Source organism: Lithobates pipiens, unplaced genomic scaffold (assembly GCF_037356315.1).
Source record: "Lithobates pipiens isolate NorthernLeopardFrog02 unplaced genomic scaffold, aLitPip1_a1.2 Scaffold_10, whole genome shotgun sequence".
Lineage (NCBI taxonomy): Eukaryota > Metazoa > Chordata > Amphibia > Anura > Ranidae > Lithobates > Lithobates pipiens.
The window spans coordinates 210,747,842-210,759,333 of NW_027507686.1; positions in this window are offsets into that span (position 1 = coordinate 210,747,842).

The following is an 11,492-nucleotide window of genomic DNA, read 5'->3' on the forward strand; positions in this document are numbered from 1 at the left end:
GTGGCACCTACATTTTTTTTATTTTTGGGTCACATGATCAGGAGATGGTACCGCTGGCTCCTGATTATTACTAGAGACCAAAGCTGTCTGTGACATCTCAGTCACTGTGCTGGGAGCGTGCAGTGAACATGCTCTTATCACAAATACCTTGGCCATCCATGGTCACACATGTGCAATGTATGGATATTAAAGCCACTGTATTTTTCCACTGTACATATGCGTTACGTGGGTGGTAAGAGGTTAAACTAATTAAAATGGAGTGAAGAGGAAGAAGGGGGATTGATGAGGTGCTTACAGATATTAATGAAAAACATTTAGGAAACTTACCAATTACTTGGGTGTTCTACCTCTAGCTGGACATATTTTACATAATTAGAATGGGCCTACCATCTCCATGTGAATCAGCAAAACACGGGACGTTATTACCAAACATAATTTGATTTATTAAAAACCTTTAATTGTCCATTAAAAATAGTTTCTGTTCCCAAGTTCTGTCATGCAAGCTAAATTCTAAGCAGCCTAGATCGCATGGCCTTTCATATCATTCATGGTGTTTCATATCATCAGAGACTACCTCTTAAACAGAAACCTGCTGTTTTAAATCAGACAGACCCTGTCTGGTAGACGTTCAGTAAGCTCAGACGATTACAAAAGCAAAACATTATGCACTGCTACATGTGTTCACTCGTGTACATATAAAATTACAAATGATACCTAGAAGTTTTTTGACGCAATGACCCACACTGAAAAATGAACTTACAATTAACCAATATTTTTAATTTATACATCTTAAAGACATTAAAAAGACTACGGATTCTGCTTTAATCACAATGAAACGATCTGTGAATACAATATATCAGCATGTTAACAGCATGGTAAAATTTTTACCATAATAAGTTTGCTTGCACCTATCTTCGTATTTTATTTATTACAGCTAAGCATATTTATATACCATATCAAGCTTCCAGCTACCTGTAAACATTATCAAATTTCTATGGCATTATTGCAATTCTTTAACATTGACTGATGGATCCACCCAGCTGCCGAATTCCTGCTTACGGCCAGTCTGTTTCTTGAAGCAGGTACAATTTATCCCTTGACAGCTATTTCTGTGGTTTAGTTAACACAACTCCTTTCCCATTTGTTTTTTGATTGGCCCTCTGCTACCATAAATAGCCAATAAATGAGTTATAAAGGCCAAATTTTCGCCAGTGACCACTACATTCGGTAGGGGTAGATAGAAAATCTCGCCACTACATTTGGTAGGGGTAGATAGAAAATCTCGTCACAATCTGAGTAAGTTGAAATCATCGGAATGTAGTTGTGATCAGTGGTAGGAACATGCGATTGTGTATAGACAGCTACGGAAGTGAAGTATGTGCAGTGTGGAAATTTGCGGTTAATGTGGGTGAATTTTGCTCACAAGACTTGTGCTGCAGAAAATCGCCATAGTTTGGACCTAAATATTTATACTTTTCTCTTACTTTTAAATATTGTCTTCATTTTTTACACATATTTTTGTATGTTCCTTTTTTTTAAAAATTTTTGTTTAGCTTTTCATGTATTTGCGTGATTATGACATTGACATGGTCTTGTAAAAAGTCACATATATGTACAGTTATATAGAAATATATATATATGAAATGTATTTTTGTAATCTTTGTAAATATATATATTGTACATATGTCACAGATATATGCAAATGGCTAAGCTTGAATGATCCTATGACTAACTCGAACTGGCCAATGTTCAGGGCAAAGTGTTTACATCTAATGATACCAATGTAATTGCTTTGATATTAAACAATCGGATGAAAAAACTGCACTGTATATGAGGATCATGTTCCGTATTGGCTGCATTGACATAATCTACAATTGCAAAATGCGATTAATATTGATGTTATGTTTCTCCAGTGACATATACTACTGTTGCTTTCATGCCTGTAATAATGACATTATCATTACATTTATTAAATTCATGAACTTACCTATTTTAAGCAGTACTGTGTTCATTTTGAAAAACTCTAAATGATTTAAGCAGGAACCTTTTATGGAACGTTTTAATGAAGTGCAATTCAAGTCAAGTTTTGGACAGAGTGGGGAAGGATTAGAATCTCTCTTAGGGCCCATTTACCCCACTGTGGTGCATTAATGCGTGTTATGCTGTGCATTCACGTGCATTGTCCTAGGGCAGACCATTTGGTTTTCTAAAATGAACCAAATTGCACCAAAAAAGGTGTGTAGGCAGGTTGTGTTAATGCTGATTTAGTAGGTTAGCAGCTTGCCCAGGCTGGAAGAAAGGGTTACATTGTGTGCTCATTTCCTGGACTTGGTCCCACTCCTGGCTAGTCTCATGGTCTTGGGACTGCTGTGGCTTGCAGTCCACTGAAGGCACCAGGGTTACGGAGGAAATCCAAGTCATGGATAGCACCAGGTATGCCTGGGCAGCCACACAGTTATAGTTAAGGTTAGGGATTGGACTTGTTCATATTGGACTATAATGTTGAAATCTCTCCAGTAAAGTTAGATTAACTGTTCCAAGCCTGGTCTGAAGCTATTCAGAGGGTTGCATGTTGGTTCTGGCTTATCTAAAGAGCCAGGGTCTGTAAAGCACAAAGAGGTATGAAGGGGTAACACCATTATCAAAGTGTTAACTCAGCAAGAAAAGGAAGAGAAATGCCACAGCTATGAGTTACCAAGCACAAGTTCCGATCGGCTGCTCCTCTGACAGGGGGGGTCTGTGTTGATCGATTATCAGCACAGCCCCCGCGAGGGTGCCCACACTGGACCACCAGGGACGTCACTAGACCACCAGGAGATGCCCAGCACCAGGTATGCCCCCTAGACCACCAGGGATGCCAGCCAGTGCCCATAATGAATGCCAATCAGTGCCCATAATGGATGCCAATCAGTGCCCACAATGGGCATCACTGATTGGCATGCATTATTGTTTGGCACTGATTGGCATCCATCCCTACAAAACTTTAAATTACAATGCCGCCTATCAGTGCACATCCATGCCGCCTATCAGTGCCCATCTTAGCCGCCTATCAGTGCCCATCCTAGCCGCCTATCAGTGCCCATCCATGCCCATCCGTGCCACCTATCCATGCCCATCCGTGCCGCCTATCCATGCCGCCCATCTGTGCCAATCCGTGCCACCTATCAGTGCCTATTTGTGCCACCTATCAGTGTCTATCTGTGTCGCATATCAGTGCCACCTATCAGTGCTGCCTATCAGTGCCACTTCATTGGTGCCACCTCATCGGTGCCCATCAGTGCCACCTTATCTGTGCCCATCACTGCAGCCCGTCAGTGCCCATCAGTGAAGGAGAAAACGTACTTATTTACAAAGTTTTGTAACTGAAACAAAAAAAATGTTTTTTTTCAAGATTTTCGGTCTTTTTTTATTTGTTTAGCAGAAAATAAAAATCCCAGAGGCGATAAAATACCACCAAAAGAAAGCTCTATTTGTGGGAACAAAATGATAAAAATTTAGTTTGGGTACAGTGTAGCATGACCGCACAATTGTCATTCAAAGTGCGACAGCGCTGAAAGTTCAAAATTGGTCTGGGCAGGAAGGTGTATAAGTGCCCGGTATTGAAGTGGTTAAAGAGGAAGTAAACCCTGATGGGTTTACTTCCTCTTTTTTTCCCTGCAAAGGTAAAGCATAATGGACTACTATGCATCGCATAGTAGCTCATTATGTGTCACTTACCTGACACAGGAGCCAGCGAAGTCGCCGCTGATCCCTGTAGTCCGCCGCATCCATGTTGCTTGTGGCGTCTCGCAGCTCCGACGAATCACAGCGGCGCAACCGCGATGACGTCACTCCCGCGCATGCGCACGGGAGTCGCGCCTCGCAGCTCCGCCACTGTCATACGGCGAAGCCGCGATGACGTCACTCCCGCGCATGCGCACGGGAGTCGACAAATTTGGCAAATCCATTCTTGGATTTGCCGCATTTAGTGCGCATGCGCGCCGCTGTCTACGGCGCATGCGCCGTAGACAGCGGTGCCCATTTTCGGGCAAATATCTCCTAAACCATATAGGTTTAGGAGATATTGCTTGGACCTACAGGTAAGCCTTAATCTAGGCTTACCTATAGGTCCAAGTTGTTTGGAAGGGTTTACTTCCTCTTTAAGCTAATGCAACATTCACCTGTCCTTTGTGCACAACCAATGTCCTTTATACAAGTTTATCAGCAAAATAATATTTACCTTACATTTATGTATATTTATTTAGTTAATTTGATTTTTTATAACTCTATTCTAAATAAACTCAGGTTTCTAACCGTTTATTGAAATTGAGACCTCCCATCACCTTTACTTATTTAGTTGATTGTGCTATGATCCATATTTAAAATGTAGCATTACATGATTTTCACAAGGACAGTACTACACAAAAATGTCTTATTTTGGATAGAGTAAATTAGGGTGTGACCCTGTCAGGTGTTTTTTTTTGCTACCTGTGGCCCATTGGGGAGATTTCCCTTTACTTCCTGTCCCATAGTCACATCACATAAGAGGAAATCCCTCCAAAGCGAGGGACATCCCTCCAAAGTGAGGGACATCCTTGGTATTTACAACAATCATTAGAAATAGTGTCCCTGTTTGATGATCTCCCCTTTATTCCTGTTCTGTGATCACCTTCATTTTTAATTCTCTTTCAGTTTCATTTTTGATTATAGCAGCCAGTCAGACAAATAGAGAGGGTCAATCTCCATAATGGGGACAGACAGACAGCAACAAAAACCTGATATGTTTTCTAATCCCAGATAGCGAGCAATTGTGCCACAAGTTTTAAAATGACTTGCTAAGCTATTGCTAGACTTGCCAGGTTTCACAAGATTGTTGCACAATTGCAGCAAATCCGCATTGCAAGACTCCAGATCAACTTTCTTTGCAAACATTCTGCAAGTCGGCTCAAAGTTCTGGTTCAGTTATATTGTACAATAGTCATCCCATCACAGGGGTCATTGTGGCTGAATTTTCATGCTGTAGACTTGCAGAGCTCTTGCTGTAGACTCAACACTGCAACTTTGCTCTTGCTAGAGACTTGCCACGCAAATTTGCTACAAATTATAAAAGTGTCAACTAGAACTTGTGCTTCAGGTGCTCTGCAATTGTACAACTTGCCAGTGAAAATGTGCAGCAAGTTAACAGACTTACAATTCAACACTGCCAGAAATTTGTGTTAAGTTATCCTTGCTATCTGGGATCCTACTTCACTCTATCCAAAATGAAAAAAAAAGTTTTGCCTACAGTTAGAATTTATGTTAACCATAAATCAGCAACATTTCATTTGAATGTTTGTACAAAAATTTAGCAAAATCGTTTGTCCGAACATTGGATGGCATCATATTAAACTTTACAAATTTTGCATGATATTTCATTGCCATGCCAATGTGTTGAGTTCTAAAGTGTGGAAATGCTAGATATTTTGAAAAGAATACATATAGTTCATTACACTTAAATATGCCAATACACTATATGAAAAACTTTATTTGCATTGATCTTTAATTCATACCTATAACAATAATTTACACCAGGGGGTCTCCAACCTTTTGGAACAAAGGGCCAGTTTACTGCCCTTTAAACTTTAGGGGGACTGTGGCCAGTGGGAGTAGAAAATGCCCTGGCATCGGTGGGAATAAGCAATGCCATAGGCTTGGTGGTCAGTGAGACTAACAAAAATTAGAATCAGTGTCGTGTTAGAAGTCACAGGGCTATCTATCCTTAGAAGCCTGAATCATGGAGGGAGGAGCCTGATGTGGGCACCACGCAGGTGCAGCTGCTTAGCCCGGAAACCCACGAAGTTCCCCTCGATATGCAGTGGTGAGGGGATGATACCTTCCTCCCTCTGGTTAGCCCCCAGCTAAAGCCCCAACCAAGAGTACTGAGAGCTCTCTTTCTGCCATGTGTTCCCGCCATGCGGATGGCATTGCAGCTAGTTCCTCCACTGGCCATGGTGGAGTGGAGCGGAGTGATTGTCGGCGTGGAACCGGGGTGGGAAGGCAGCATAAGGTGTGCTGATCGAGTTGGGCTCAGGACCAGTAGAGTGCAGTCGTGGAAAGAAGTAACAGAGAGGGGAAGTCCCAGGTCACAGGTCCATGGTCCGTCAGCTGTCTATCTCCCACCCGAACGAAGCAACACTGCTCACAGCCACACAGCTCTGCAGTAAGTGAACGGGCGCAGTGAACAAAGGAGTGCAGCCGCCGCCACACGGAGATAGCTGCCTGACGAGATAGCCAGCCCGGGGAGCTGACAGTTGGGGATTACTGCCCACCTACCTACCACCCACCTCCATACCACCAGATTAAGGTGATAGTCCTCCCACTTGAATAGCAGTGTCTTCCTCGAAGTATAAGGCCTCATACACACGGACGTTATAAAAAAAAGGCCTGTTAAGCTAGTTACAACGTCTGGAAAAAAAAATCAGCATTAAAAACGAGATTTTATTAGCGTTTTGCTCTGGCGTCAATGCACGTTTAATGGCGTTTGTAATCGTTAACGCTAAGGGGCATTTTTTTTTAAATATCCCATCACATTATAAACATTTTTACAGCTCCAAAACGCTGACGCTAAAAAACATCGGTATATAGTTTTAATGCTTGTTAATGCACGATAGCGTCAAAACTGCTCTAACGCTGGAGCCTCTGAAGTCGCTGGTCCTTGGTTTTTTTTTGGAGCTTAAAAACGGCCATGCTTGTTACAGCTCAAAAACGCCATGGTGTGTATGAACCCATTGAATAACAAAAAAGCCGCTGTAAAATCGTCCGTGTGTATAAACCATCCAGGATTGAGTCAAGTGTGTGGACTATGCCAGAAGCACTAGAGGGGTGAGTCAAATTATTAAAATATGTGAAAATGAAATTGAAGTTGAATTTGAACATGTACAAGATCAGGAGGGAGGGATGGAGGGTGGGATATGGGTTTCTCTCCAACCTACATGAAAGGGGATAGTACAAGGGTTTTAATACTAAGGCCTATTGAGTGCCCGCCAAAGATAAAACACACTGAGGGGGACAAAACCACATGCTGGATACATAAAAGTGGGAGTGGGGAGGGCGAGCACCGCGAGACAGGATGTCTACGTTAAAAATTATTTCATACAACGTACACGGGCTTAATTCCCCCACTAAAAGGTTTAACATTTTAAGAGAGCTCAAAACTGATGTAGTCCTATTACAGGAGACGCACATCTATCGGGATAGAGAATGGTAGACCTGGAAGGGTGCTATTTGTTACTAAGGGGTAGAATTAATGAAGTAGAATACTCCATAGCAAATATCTATGCACCCAACAAGAATCCAATAAAATATCTTAAAGGTGTTGTAGAGAAGTTCATGGAGTTCAAGACAGGTGGAGCCATCATGGCTGGGGATATCAATCTGTGTTCAGATTCGGAGGTGGATTGTACTTCCCGGGTACAGCAGATAGGGAACGCACAGCGAAAGTCACTCCAAAAGAAATTATACCAACACCAGCTGATGGATGTATGGAGAATACAACACCCTAAAACACGTGAATACACATTCCACTCTGCTGTTCATGAGACGTACTTGAGAATCAATCTATTTCTGGTAGAGCAAATGATGTTAGAGGCGGTGATAAGCTTGAATATAGAAATTGTTACCTTCTCTGACCATGCCCCAATGACAACAAAATAAAAAATGGAGGGTGTACAAAACAGGAATAATATCTGTAGACTTAACGAAGAACTGATAGAGGATGCAGTGGCTGTGGAGAGTATTAAAAAAAGAGTTAGAGCAGTATTTTAAAATAAATAGCACAAAAGATACATCAGAAGCCACAGTATGGGAGGCCCACAAGGCCTATATTAGGAGAATCCTGATCGCAATAGGAGCAGAGACTAAAAAGAAGAGAAGGAGGAAAGGAGAGCAGCTACATAAAGAAATCTATGACCTGGAACAGCAACATAAAAAAACAGGAGAACATGAAATAGAACTGTGATGCCGCATACACACGACCGTTTTTTCCATCAGAATAAACTCTGACGGTTTAGAACGCGGTGACGTACAACACGTATGACGGGACAAGAAGAAGGAAGTTCAATAGCCAGTAGCCAATAGCTATCCTTGCATCATTTCTGGTCCGTCGCAACAACATACAGACGAACGGTTTTCCCGATAGGAATTGATTCCCATTGGAAAGATTTAAAACATGTTTTATTTCTAGGTCCGTCAGAATTTTTGAAAAAAAAGTCCGCTGAAGCCCACACGCGATCGGAATATGCAATGAAATTATTCTGTCTGACTTTTTCTGCCAGAAAGTCCAACTGTGTGTACACGGCTTTAGTCATTTTAAAAAGAGAAGAATTAAAAGAGCTTATTGAACAGGAGAATAGAAGGGCTTTATACAGATTAAAGAAAGAGAGGTACCATTGGGGAGATATGTCGGGAAAGTATTTAGCAAAATTGTTAAAAAAGAAATCAAGGTCAAATTTCATTGAAAATATACAAACAGATAAGGGGGAAAAGGTATTTACAATCCCAGATATCGCAAGGGCATTTCAAGACTACTATGGGAAATTATACTCAATCACTCAAAAGGAAACCCCAAGTAAGGTAAAAGAGAGGACAGACAACACAAAAGTATTTCTAAATGAATTAGGCCTAAAAAAGATTCCGTTAGATAAACTTAGTACCCTAGAGAACCCTATAACAGTAGCAGAGATTATAAAAATTTTAAAAGAGTCACCAGCTGGAAAAAAGGCCTGGCCCAGATGGGCTGACGACAGTATAGTATAAGAAGTTCAGTGACATCTTAGTCCCTAAGATGTGTTCCTACATGAACGGGACTGGAGATAATTGGCAGTTAAGCCAGAAAGCATTAGAGGCTGCGATTACTATTATTCCAAAGGAAGGAAAGGACCACTCAATGTGTTCACGTTATAGACCCATCTCACTACTAAATGCCGATGTGAAGCTGTTTGCAAAGATACTAGCAGGTAGATTGAAGACAGTAATGAATGACCTGGTGCACACAGACAAAGTGGGTTTTATCCCAGGTAGGGAAAGCAGAGACAACGGAATTAGAACACTCCTATTGGTGCAAAAGATAAAAGAGAGTAAATCACCAGGACTGCTTCTGTCAATAGATTCTGAAAAAGCATTCGACAGAGTAGACTGAGGATTTATGCAGAACACATTGAGGTATTCGGAGGGGGCCCTAAGATGACCCGCTGGATAAACACCCTATACAACCAGCTTACAGCGAGGGTAAACATAAACGGGACAGTATCAGGGCCCTTTGAGATGTTCAATGGGCCCTGTCCCCACTGTTGTTTCTCCTATCATTAGAACTGTTGTTGGCAGGGATAAGACAGAATCCCGATATCAAGGGGATAAAGATAGAAGACGAGGAACATAAAATAGCGGCATATGCCGATTATATTCTGTTCTACATCACTAGCCCTAAGATAACCCTCCCCAACTTACTGAAATCTTTAAAAACATACGGAAACTTAGAAAATGTTAAAATGAACCCTTAAAAATAGGAAATACTTAATATAAGTGTTAAGGCGCAGGAGGAACGGATGTACTAACAGGATTTCCCATTTATATGGCGAGACACTGAATTAAAGTATTTAGGAGTAAAAATAACACCTTCCAGCGAGACCATTTACCACCAAAACTTTTTTTCCACTTTTAAATGAAATTAAAACAGAACTAAATAAAATCACATCCTGACAAAGGTCATGGATAAACAGTTTCAAAATGATAATCCTCTCCAAAATAATGTACAAAATGCAAATGTGATATTACTACCAAAATAATATTTTAACACATTAAATACGTTACTCCGAAGGTATATTTGGCAGAACAAAAAGCCCCGTAAAAGCCTGGCGGTACTAAGAGATAAGGGTCAAGGTGGCCTGGGGGTACCAGATATAAAGAACTATTACAATGCAATTTTAATGTCACGGGTGGTTGAATGGGTAAAAAATAATAAATAAAAAAGGAGGGTTAAAATGGAAAGCACAATTAGTAAGGTCACATTGGGGGAAATCATTTGGATTCTGATACACTTAAGAGAGTTAATCGAGCATACGCACATGATTACACAGACAGCAATGGCAATCTGGGACACGGTACACAAAAAGGAAAAATGGGGATTTAACTACCCCCAGATATCATTAAGAGACACAAATTACTTTGCAGCAGGGAAAGAGCGTGTTTGATATTTGGATCATGTTGAAAGGAAAAATGCACACTTTTCAGGATTTACCAAACAAAAAAGATGTATTGATGTTAGATAGGTGAAGGCATTCACAGTTGAAACAGTTTGTGTTTGAGTCCCTGCCCCAACTGACCAGGTCCGAAGATAGCCTGCTCCCATTAGAATGGTTGTGCTCAGAAGGAGGAGGGGTATCTCCAGGATTTACAAAATACTGATCGGATTAAAAGCAACAGGGCCTCTTCCTTATATTGAAAATGGGTCGAAGAGTTGGGAACAGGAGAAACAGATGTAGATGTTGGAAAAATATTACGGCTGACACATGTCACGTCAACCGATTGTAGCACGTTATAAATGAACTATAAAATGTTTAGTACAATGGTACATAACTCCTGATAAAGTACATCACTACCAAAAAGAGACCTCAAAATTATGTTGGAGTGGCTGCTCGAAAATAGAAACCATGTCCCATATATGGTGGACATGCCCCAAAATAAAATTATTCTCCAAAGAGGTAATAGAGGAAATTATGGGCACCAAAATTTTAGAGGAGCCATGGGTGGGTATGCCTATTGCATGGGGTTAGAAAGCCAATTAAACAATACACAAGAACATTGGTCCCCCAATTATGAAATGCTGTGAAATGCTTAATCCCTAGACAGTGGCAGGATCCAGAGAGTCCTACCCTGAGGAGCTGGTTTTGTAAAATAAACTAAATATGCAATCTGGAGTTTTTAAGGTTTTTTGGGGAGGTAGGAGATGTAGGGTTCAAAGTGAAATGGAGAGACTGGTTAAAGTACAAACAAACAACGAGATTTGCCGAAAAGATGGGAGTATAGCGAGAGAGAAGGAATGGGGACTGTGACGGGTGGTAGGACAGGAGGTGGTGGGTTGAAAAGGAGAGGGGGGGTGGCGGCGGGGAGAAAAAATGTAATCTGCTGTAATATAGATAGAAGGGCTGAATGGGGTAATACGGCCCTGATTGAATATTTAATTTTTTATGTTTATTAAAACTCAATAAAGAAATAAAAAAGAAAAAAATAATCATTAGTGTCAGTGGGAGGAATAGTACCCTATTGTTGCTGTCAGTGGGAGAAGTAGTGCCCCATAATTGGTTCCAGTGGGAGAAATAATGCCCAATAATTGGTGCCAGTGGGAGAAATAATGCCCTTAATTGGTGTCAGTGGGAGAAATAATGCCCATAATTGGTGTTAGTGGGAGAAATAATGCCCATAAATGGTGTTAGTGGGAGAATTAGTTCCCCATCTTTGGTGTCAGTGGGAGATATAGG